General features: G+C 45.4%; 1 protein-coding gene across 1 annotated transcript in view; it reads right to left on the minus strand.

The window, feature by feature from the left end:
• LOC139759720 (cell adhesion molecule Dscam1-like) overlaps window positions 1–9,871 on the minus strand; it is a 206,320-nt gene extending 196,449 nt beyond the window's left edge. Inside the window, exon 1 of the mRNA XM_071682115.1 lies at window positions 9,741–9,871. The gene's annotated coding sequence lies outside the window, so the exon portion shown is untranslated. The remainder of the gene's footprint in view (window positions 1–9,740) is intronic.
• Between the last annotated feature and the right edge of the window lie 258 nt (window positions 9,872–10,129).

Consider the following 10,129-nt stretch of genomic DNA (forward strand, 5'->3'; position numbering starts at 1 on the left):
ACGCTGGGCTGCCGCACCTCACACTAACGCTGCGGCAGTGTGACACCTCCCACGCTGGGCTGCCGCACCTCACACTAACGCTGCGGCAGTGTGACGCCTCCCACGCTGGGCTGCCGCACCTCACACTGACGCTGCGGCAGTGTGACACCTCCCACGCTGGGCTGCCGCACCTGACACATTTTTAACTTCTGGTCTCGAAATAGAATTTGTGAGAGTATTCCTGAGACTGGAACAGAAGGGAGGGAATAGAGAGGTTTGGTCATTTGGACATTCATTTTAGTGAAGGTTGGCGAGCTGTGTGCGTGTGTTATTAGTATTGTGATGATGATTACTGTTTCGTTACGCTGGACAGGCAGAGAGAGAGAGAGAGAGGGAGAGAGAGAGAGAGAGAGAGAGAGAGAGAGAGAGAGAGAGAGAGAGAGAGAGAGAGAGAGAGAGAGAGAGAGAGAGAGAGAGAGAGAGAGAGAGAGAGAGACAGAGAGAGAGAGAGAGGATATTTTTTGCCAGATGGCCAAGCTAGGGCGTAGCGCTCACCGCAAGAGAATCTAGATTTACGACGAAAGAAATCACGTGGATGAGGTGAAGAGATTGTATGTTTGTAAGTTGAATGGCAGCAGCCTACGTGTAGGGTGAGGCACAGGGAAAAGACAGCTCATTGGGCCAGTGGAGTGAAACTTGACAGCCACTGAAGTGTTGGCTTACTGCGCATCACTATACCGTGACAGCCCCATCCTCATACCCTGAACGTCCCATCACCACAAGATGACCATCCCATCACTACATTATGACCGTCCCATCACTACATTATGACCGTCCCATCACTACATTATGACCGTCCTATCACCACATCATGACCGTCCTATCACCACATCATGACCGCCCTATCACCACATCATGACCGTCCTATCACCACATCATGACCGCCCTATCACCACATCATGACCGTCCTATCACCACATCATGACCGTCCTATCACCACATCATGACCGTCCCATCACCACATCATGACCGTCCTATCACCACATCATGACCGTCCTATCACCACATCATGACCGTCCTATCACCACATCATGACCGTCCTATCACCACATCATGACCATCCTATCACCACATCACGACCGTCCTATCACCACATCATGACCGTCCTATCACCACATCATGACCATCCTATCACCACATCATATCCGCTACATTACCACACCACGATCGTCCCATCGCCGCAACATGAATGTCCCATCACCGCAACAAGACCGTCCCATCACCACATCATATCCGTCCCATCAATACACTGTGTTCGCCCCATCATCACCGGTATACTGACGCCTGGTTCAGCCCGAGGCTTTGATTGGCTCACGATCCTCAGACTTGTGTAGAGCAACACACATCTCTGGCTTCCAGTACACTAACCCGAGTGTTTTAAGTGTGTTTGTGTTGGTACAATGATCATGACAGTGAATGTATAGTGATGACAGTAGTGATAGTGACTGTCCTAGTAGTAATGATGGTGACTGGTTGTGTAGGTGATGGTGATGATGACAATGATGGTGGTTGGGTAAGTCAGAGGGATGGCGCTAGTGATTGGTGGAGTTGAGTGGTGGTTGAGGCTTGAAGTCACCCAGTGAAATTCTACTCACTGTTCACTTTGAGTGAAGCAGGGAGGGTTTGTGTACACTGAAGTAGTGAGGTTAGGTTGCAGATTGGAGCACATCAGGGTTGCGTTATACGACCGTGGGTCCACAGTGTCCTTAGTGAGAGCAGATGATAAGATAGAAGTGTCTGTGGCTACTCATGCAGAGGAAACATCATGAGACCTATTATAAGTGGAAGAAGATTCTACACTGTCTTTACTATCATCAGGAACGACGAAGAAATACTATGATTTCTGAAGGATATCAACCCATACCAGCGTAGCTTAGTGGTAGAAGGGGAGAACTGGCCAAGGAAGGTTGGCTACCCTGTGCACAGAGCTTGGGTTTATGGTCACCTCACTACGTAGTGTATGATACACAGCTCGATCCATCTTTCATGTGTGGATGTGAAACATCATCTCTCCTAAACGTAGGCAAGAGAATCAGGAAAGTAACGCTATAGATTGTCGGTTATAATGAGGCTTAAGATGATGAATAGGATAAAAGATTAGTTAATGGCATCCATGCATGACAGATGTGGAGGGTTGGTGAAGAGTTACGTCTGCATGGCTGTGGGTACCAGGGATGGAGGCCAGTCGTTTCGGGGATGTGCACACTCTGTGGATCAGTGGCCAGGAAAAGACGGTAATACAGTGGAGGCATAGGTAGCATGAGTGGAAGTACAGGTGAAGTGAGTGGAAACATGGGTGGAGGTGTGAGTGGAGGAATGGGAGGCATTGAGATTTAATGCATCCGTAAAAGTGGGAGTGGACGCACGGGTGGAAGTGAGAGTGGAGGCATGGGTGGAAGTGAGAGTGGAGGCATGGGTGGAAGTGAGAGAGGCTGCATGAGTAGAAGTGTGTTTATAAGCATGGGCGGGAGAGAGTAGGAGCATAAGTGGAAGTGTGAGTGGAAGCACGGGTAGATGTGCGAGTGGAAGCATGAGGGGGTGAAAGTTGAAGCATGAGTGGAAATGAGAGCAGAAGCAGGGGTACAAATGTAAGTGGAAGCATGGACGATGGAAGTGAGATTGGAAGCATGGATGATGGAAGTGTGAGTGGAAGCATGGATGATGGAAGTGTGAGTGGAAGCATGGATGATGGAAGTGTGAGTGGAAGCATGGATGATGGAAGTGTGAGTGGAAGCATGGATGATTGAAGTGTGAGTGGAAGCATGGATGATTGAAGTGTGAGTGGAAGCATGGATGATGGAAGTGTGAGTGGAAGCATGGAAGGAAGTATGAATGAAAACATGGATGGAAGAAGTGAGAATGGAGTACATGAGGTCAGATAACAGGAGACCTGTTATGTAGTTATCTGTCGAGAATATCTACATAGAATGGTAGATGAGAGGATGATATCATGTAGATCAGTGATAGGATGCTACCATGGGACTTTTATAGGAAAATGTGGACTTGCATGGCGTCTACCCTGCGGTGGTGATCTGGAAAAAAAAAAAAGAATGGTACGGTTTCCTTAATGATAAGAGATATCAGCGAAGTATCTGTCTAGTCTTGATTTGAGAGTACTTATAATCTTTGCTTTATCTACCTCGGGAGGAAGTTTGCTCCAGTGTTCTGCGACTCTGTATGTGAAAAATACTTTTGCCCAAGTGGCAGTTGCATGTTACATTGAGTCTGTCTCAAGCGATTGAAGCATATGATATGTTAGCGATGTCAGTAATTATCTTTGAACACTTTTGTGAAGTCCCCTTGAAGTCAGCATTTTTTTTTGTTTGTTAGTCTTTTCAGAAAGAGAATAATAACCAGGGTATTGTAAAGGGTGACTAATGTCTTTTATTTTGTAGTTTGTATTTCTACTATGAAGCCTAATGAAGCCTATGAAGCATGGAGGCAGGTATTGTTTGCTATATTCAAGGTTCTTATCTTAATCACTCTAAGACCTTTTTCTTCTTTAACCATTTGCCGATATTTACCGAGCATTGTCAAGATTTATATTTCTAGCACCAAAGTGCATTAACTTTGCATTGGTCCACAACTCCCAAGTCACTTTCCACTCTGAAAGTTATTCTAAATTTCTCTCTGACTCTTCAAGAAATTTCTTTAAACAATTTCCAATTATTAGTGAGAGTGCCGAGGACTGGATATAGAACGTGCAAGTCAGTAAGATAAGGAACTATTTACATGACGTGTGTCGATAGTGACACAAGAGGTTAGTTAGCCAGAGTTGTGTATGTCAGGAAAGGGGAAGAGAACAAGTCAGACTCCTGATAGCAAAGACAGAAGAAAGGATGAGACAAGCAGAACGAAAAGTGGTTGGGCCATACCTTACCTCACTGAGGGACATACCCAGTCCAGCTCCCAGCACCGCTCACTATCCAGTGCAGCCTGACGGACAGGAGTAGCAGTTGGCTGTCTCCCGATGGTGCCTCGTCGGCAAAGATCTAAGATTCTGCCTGTGAGTCCTGACTCCAGGTCTTTGGCGTATGTACTGAAAAGTATAAGTCCCGGGGCTGAGCCTTGTGGAAACCATACGCTTCCCTTTCCCTGCTTTCGATGAGAGAGCCGATCCGCTATACAGGGGCAGATTCGACCTCCTATGCCATGAGATTTGATTTCATTTAGTAATACTTTATCGATGGCATTACAAAACTCCAGGAATGTAACGTCAGAAGATATTTTGAAAGCCCAGTTATGTTCATAACAATAACAAAAATCAATCAGATTCGTTAAACATGATTTTTTTTTCTTCTCTTCCGGAAACCATGTTGATGGTTGGTTATTAGACTGCGACTTTTTTTGACAAATCTAACGACTTTAACGCTACTTACTGTTTCTAACACTAGACCCAAAGGAAGGTAACGAGGCGGTAGTTCGAAGTAGTAACGGGTGTTCCGCTAGCTAAAATACAGTCGCCGGGATCTTTTCTTTCCTGAAATGACTTGTTGAATATCGGGAAAACTTCTCTCAGAATTCTCGGGAAGATATCATATGGATCAGTGGGTTGGTTTTGATTTGTTATGTCTAAGAATTTTCTTTTATGGCGTCCATTATCAGTAATTTCCAACTTATCATTTTAGATTCCCAGAAAGACTTTTTGCGTTTGTGATATAAGTGACGAATTTTCTTTATCAAACGCCGAGTCGAAATACCAGTTAAAAAGAAAAAAAAAATCTCTTGTTTATTGTCACTTGACAAAGGACAAAATGGTATCCCTGACTTATTTTTGCTTCGAATGCAATTACAAAATCATTTAAGGTTCTTTTTCACATCATGAAAAGTTCCCTCTTGACAGAGGTTTTTCTCAGTGGTTCTACACTCTCTTTCTCGTCTGACGTACATTTCACGGTCATCATTCACGCCCCTTGACGAAGACACCTTGTATGACGTTTTGCGTTGGAGTAAGTCCTTTATCTTTTCATCCATCCAGACTGGCTCCTCCTCATTGCAACTGTATACCTTTTTAAGAACGTCAATTCATTCAAGAAGTAAAGTATGCTTGTGGTTACTCCACATCTATCTTAAACTGCTTCCACATCTCATCCACTGATCTAGTTTACTTTACCACAGTCATAACGTAATATTTCGAAGTCAGATAATCTGAAATTGACGCCTGTCATGCTCCTCTCTTTGAAATCGAGCTAGCAGTTTGCGGTGAGCCTGTCACTATTGTGATTGCTATTTCCCTACCATTATGCCAATCACACAGGTACTAATAAAGTCCCTGTTGGTGAACTTTGCCATATCTTTACATTACCTGCCCTCGAGTCTCGGATCATTCGATCTAGAAAGCAGTTTTCTGTCAAATCAATTAACCTGTTCTCTTTTGGTCATCTGTCTCAAGGTGCCACTGGTATTTCTAGAAATCTGCTGCAGAAGCTGAGTCTTTGCAATCTACGAAGGATTTGATTCCATCTTACATATCTCCGTCTTTTTTTCCCTTCAAAGTTTGAGGGTCTATACACTAACACAGAAAAAATTCTAGACGTCTTATCTATTACTACAACATACAATGGTTCGATATCTCAGTTTCTAACCGCGTTTCCCTGTGGACTGCCGTTTACGTACAAAACATTACCAACTGATTTGTGTAACATATCTTTTCAAAGAAATATCATACTCTGGGATAATCAAGTCTGGCTGTAAATAATGCTTTTTTGAATGTATTTAGGTTCACTGATTTCGCTGTGATGTCAGTCAGGCTGACTTGACAGAGCGTATGAAATTAATTCACTGGGTTTTAAGTTAATACTTCCGTCATAGTTGTTAATGCGTTAATCTTTCGCTCAGTTTAGTATGTGGATGAGGTAAGCCAGGGATTATATGTGACCCAGCCGGGACTGTCACACCCAGGTAGCTTGCCTCTGTCGGTAATCAACAAGTTTCTAGCGGACGACTGGCTTCCGTGTTCATGTCAAACCCACCCCAACCTATCAGTGCTAACTCGGGTCAAGTGAAGAACGTCTCTGTCAAGCAAGTTCCCGCCTTCAGTAGAAGTGTCCCATAGATCTATGTCGCCAACTCCCTCCACCGGACAGGTGCCCTCTACCCTAGCACACTTACCAATCATTCTACTCCCTCCACCGCACAGGTGTCCGCTACCCTAGCACACTTACCAATCATTCTACTCCCTCCACCGGACAGGTGTCCGCTACCCTAGCACACTTACCAATCATTCTACTCCCTCCACCGCACAGGTGTCCTCTACCCTAGCACACTTACCAATCATTCTACTCCCTCCACCGGACAGGTGTCCGCTACCCTAGCACACTTACCAATCATTCAACTCCCTCCACCGGACAGGTGTCCTCTACCCTAGCACACTTACCAATCATTCTACTTAGACACGCGGTTCCTTTATTGTACCTTTGGGGGATCCGATATCATGACCTTCCGGCAAATTGATATGAAATTATGATAAGTGTTCTATACTTATAATAAGTGGAAGTGAGAGTGGAAGTACGGGCGGAGGTGAAAGTGGAAGCATGGGTGGGAGTGAGAGTGAAAGTATGTGTGTGGAGGTGAAGAAGGATGCACGGTTAGAAGTGAGGGTGGGAGTGTGGGTGAAAGTGAGGGTGGAAGCGTTGGATGAAGCGCGAGTAGAAGTGAGTGTTGAGTGTGAAGCGTAGGTGGAAGTGAGAGTGGGTCATGGCAGGAAGTGAGAGTGAAAGCGTGTGTGGAAGTGAGAATGGAAGTGAGAATGGAAGCTTGGATGAAAGTGAGAGTGGAAAATCAGTAAAGAAGCTACAGGGTCAAAAATGGTGGTTCAAGGAGAGTATGTCGGGTGGGCGTGTCCGGTTAGAATTGATAGTAAAGAGATCGTGCAGGTCGGATCACCCTGCCCCCGGGGAGGGAGGGGGGGGGGGAAACAGAGGTAGTGGAAGATTTTACAAGCAAAGTCGTGGTCGAGTGTTCTGGGAGAGAGAGAGAGTAGGCGTGACGTGTAGGGAACTTGTGCGTGGTCGAGTGTTCTGGGAGAGAGAGAGAGTAGGCGTGACGTGTAGGGAACATGTGCTAGATGTTTGACCATGTGCTCCAGATCGAAAAGGAGAATAAAAAAAAAAAATAGGCTCCAACTCCACAATGGATCATCAGTAATCCTTGTGGAGTGCATCAGACCCACATGCATAAGAGATTCGAACGCGTGAATATTAAGGAAAATAAGATTAACTTTGTGGCAGGAAGTCAAATAGTCGAAAACTTGTACACAGCTGGAGGATAACCTGTTTTTCTGGGTGTGTGCCAAACATTAATGTATATCTAAGATGGTAAAAGAAAATTAAGGCAGATGACTTCAACGCTCTGTGACTCAAGATCCATTGCCCGAACAACAGATGTTTATCTAAGCTTTACTGCAACACACACAAGCACACCACCGCTGGTGTGACGACGAGGGAAGATGACATAGTTAGACAGTGCAGTGAAGTGGATTAGGACAGTTGGGTAACAGAGAGACTGACAAGGGGAAGTAGAGACAGATGCTGCTCTACAGAAAAGAGGAAGGAAGGAGGAGGAGGAGGAGGAGGAGGAGGAGGAGGAGGTTATATTTCACGACCGAGAATGTTGCAGAAATAAATATAAAGATAATTTTTATCACAGAGTCTGAAGATTTGTCATTGGTCCCATCCGCTTGGTGACGGTGGTCAACGAGGCTCTGGAAACCATCCAGACCTCCTCGACCAGTGGCTCCGGAAAATCATGAAATTTTTGTGCTCTCCCAAAAAAAAATCTCCAATGGCTATAAACGGGAATCTCGAACTGAGAGTGAGGAGTTTTGTGACTCACGTGTTGTGAAGTGTTGTGTGTGGTATGGAGACTGTGTGAGTCTGTGGCTTCCTCGCCAGCCACCGACCCACCCGCTGGTGAAGCAACGAGAAAGATGAAAAAGAAAACAGCGACCTGGTCGGGGCGACACGACAAACACCATAGTATTATCTCACCGCCTCACTCACTCTCTCTCTCTCTTACCCCTTCATTCATGTCTCTTGCGTACTGAGGATCAAATAATATTTGGCGTTCTGGAAATACGCAACTGTCCATTTCTGTTGTGTAATGAGTAAAAAAAAAAAAAAATCCATCCGGTTTTATGTTTATGACTTCTACATAAATGCATGAAGCATCGCGGTTAATGCGTACTAATGAATTGCATAATTCTTACTTATGGAAGAGATTGCCCTGTAATATTCGTATTTCTTTAGGTTACGCTCAGGTAAAAATTCTAGAGCAGTTTATCCTGAAAAAAGAAAATGGATTTAGTCAATAATTATCATCTGTAATCTCATAACTGCTATCATCATAATATTTACATGATCCCAAGCCATAATTAACTCCCTTGTTTAACAATATTTGGCCTCTGTCTCGTGAACAATGTCTTTATTTTCCCCTCGCACTCCCGCCACCTGCCCTTCCCCTCTTTCCTTATACCTGCCTTTCTTCTCTGGATCTTTCATTGTCTTCATTACCTGGCCATTCCCCTGTTCTCACTACCTGATCTTTCCTCTGTCCTCACTACTTGGTCTTTCCTCGATCTTCCCTCCCTGGTCCCTCCTCTGTCCTTACTAGCTGGTATTTTCTCCTCCTCACTTGGCCTTGCCTGTCCTCCTCACTTGGTCTTTCCTCTGTTTCCACCATTTGGTTTCTCCACAATCCTTTCTATTTTGTCTCACGTCTTTCCCTACTACTTTGGCCCCACCTCTTTCCTCACTACCTAGTCTTCCTTCTGTCCTCACTACTTGGTCTTTATCCTCTCTACCTGGCCTCCCTCCTGTCCTCATCAACTGGTGTCGCCCATCCTGTCTTTACGTCATCTTCCTGGTCCAGTACCCAGGCCTCTCCAGTACGTGTCACACCATGGCAGATCAAGCTATCCCTCTACCAACCTGGCTGCCTCCTTCACCGTGAGAACTGCCGCTGCCCTCCTGCGTCTTATAACCCCTCAGTGCTCTTCAAATTCCTGATGCTCACCCTTGATACTTTCACCACCTTGTGTCATGCCTTAGTTTGTATTTAACAGTAACACATTATGCTTAGACAGCTAATGACTATGATAAGGAACTCTTGATCATAACCATGTGAAAAAAAAAGAGTGTTCCTTACTCCTTTCCTTAAGTATCCCCATAAAGCAATGTAAGAATTACTTGCGCAACTTTCCTTGTGGCTTAACGTAGGTCCGTATGGGAGGCCACGATCACTACCGTCTCGCGCTCTTGGACGTGTCGGTGGATCATCGTTGAGTTACTTCAGGCTGATCTGAGTCAGATTTTGCAGATCGAGGTCAGGAGCCCTATAGGGTGGTGTTGGGGCACGCTTGGCATCAGTTACCCAGGTTAACTCCTCACCTCCACTCACCAACACCTATTAGTTTTTAAGCAATCCTCTCAGTCACATACTGTGGATCCAGCGCCACGAACTGTCTGTACTCCACATGAAAAGTGTATCACACTGTTATATTCTACTCTCAGGCTTTTCCCCAGTCTTGATCGTTCCAATAAATCAATAAACCTTTTATCATCCCACGCCTGAATGATTTACGGATCTACGAACTATGCATGTCATTATCTCTCGACTCACCACCGTTCATGTTCAATATATATACCACGTAAAGAACGTCTTACAAAGCGATAAAAGAAGGCAGACTAAAACAGTGTTTATACCACGTCACAGAAGATAGGGAGCCACGGACACTGTGCATCAGTGTGCAGCGATAGGATGCCTACGTCGGCTGATGCAGACACGTGGGTTAGCGCGGAGCACAAGAGCTACATACAACCCCAGTCAGGTGTTGTGGGCGACTGACTCGCTCTGCCCGCTCCTGCCGGTGGTAAGGCTGTGTGCTGGGTGGGACAGGGTGGGAGTTGAGGGGGAAGAGGGAGGCAAATGGATAGTGCCTGGCACTAGTCAGGGGCGTCGAGAAGACAGGGGTATTACATACTCAAAAGAATTCTAGTGAGAGAAGTTAAGAACACCTCAGGTGTGCGAAGACTGTGATGGGAGGAGTGAAGGGCGAAGCAAGATAGTCTGGCGGCGGTCTGGATGAGCATTG

This window comes from Panulirus ornatus, chromosome 34 (assembly GCF_036320965.1).
Source record: "Panulirus ornatus isolate Po-2019 chromosome 34, ASM3632096v1, whole genome shotgun sequence".
NCBI lineage: Eukaryota > Metazoa > Arthropoda > Malacostraca > Decapoda > Palinuridae > Panulirus > Panulirus ornatus.